Genomic DNA, 1,660 nt, shown 5'->3' with positions numbered 1-1,660 from the left:
GTTTGGAGCATTCTAACACTTCCTAAGTGTACATGCAACCCTAATAACCTTGGATCTATGTTTGTCTAATAATCATGCAAAGTTGTTTTCCAAGGTTATGAACCTATCTACCATACATGGGGAACAATTTTTCTTTGTATAAAAGATAAAACTACATACCTTGTTGATGATAGTGTTCCTTGAAACCTTGTGAGCCTAGCACCTCAAGTGTGATGCCTCAAATGCTTCACACAACACCAAATGCAAAGTATAAACTTGAGAGAGTACTCTAACACGCTCAAAATCGGCCAAGCCCTCTTGTTTCACTTGTGTATCACTAGTGTAGCCGATTTTGGGGAGAGGCATGGTCCTTATATAGTGTGTTGCATTAGGTAAAACCCTAATGTAACATGACTCTTCATTTCTCAATCCATGGGTTAACTCCATGGAGAATCCATGGAGCATCCCATGGGTGGAACCCAACTTGATAATCCATGGAGCCTTTTAGCCCACTATATAAGATATGGAAGATTTACATAATCTACCCATATATTTGATTAGTTATTCTTCTGATCACTTAATTAATTCTAAATTAATTCTTTATCAAAGCTAATTAAATAATATTATTAATATATTAAAACTTATAATATATTAATAAACCATATGTGTTATTTCTCTCATTTAGTTTATCCAATTGCATGGTGCCATGCAACCCAAATGGACCATGTCGGGTCGGGTCATGTATTTATTAGAAATAGTTATGGACTTAGACACCTTATCCAAAAATATCATGACTAGTGATAGAAGCACCTGCTTAATCAAGTCACGATCTGAAGGCACCATGTATCCTCTGGATGTCTCTCTCATAATTGGAAAACCGCAGCTATGCTTTCTCTCAAAAGGCGTATCCAAAGTTAGCTGGTTATGGCACCGCAAGCTCGCTCATCATAACTTCAAATACATCAACACCTTGGTCACTGAAGAACTGGTCAGAGGACTACCCATTCTCAAGTTCAGCAATGACACTCTATGTCCTGCTTGTGAATGCGGTAAGCAGTCAAAAGCAAGTCACCCTATGGTGAACGACTCTTCTATATCTGAACCACTCGAACTTCTCCACATTGATCTCTGCGGTCCATCAACCGTAGTCAGTCTTCATCATAAAAAGTACATACTAGTTATAGTTGATGACTTCACTCGCTTCACTTAGGTATTCTTCCTCATACCCAAATCAGAAACACAGCAAATTCTCATCAACTTAATCAAAGAGATAGAAATTCAGATTAAACTGCCTGTAAGACACATCCGCAGTGATAATGGCACTGAATTCACTAATCATCCTCTCAAAAACTTCTTGGTGGTAAAAGGTATCTCTCATAATTTTTCAGCTCCTTATACACCTCAACAAAATGGTGTAGTAGAGAGAAGGAACCGTACTCTAGTTGAAGCAGCCAGATCCATGCTCAACTTCGCACACCTTCCTTTTTACTTCTGGGCTGAAGCTGTAGCAACTGCATGCTTTGTTCAAAACCAAAGCATCGTGTGCAAACGACTCAATAAAACACCATATGAGGGCCTCAACAACCGGAAACCAAATGTTCGTTTCTTTCACATCTTTGGGTGTAGATGTCTTGAGATCAATAACAGAGATCAGCTTAACAAATTTGCACCGAAGTCCGAT

Source organism: Lactuca serriola, chromosome 4, assembly GCF_051521515.1.
Source record: "Lactuca serriola cultivar US96UC23 chromosome 4, Lser_US96UC23_V15, whole genome shotgun sequence".
Lineage (NCBI taxonomy): Eukaryota > Viridiplantae > Streptophyta > Magnoliopsida > Asterales > Asteraceae > Lactuca > Lactuca serriola.
Note: the sequence above shows the minus strand (reverse complement) of the source record.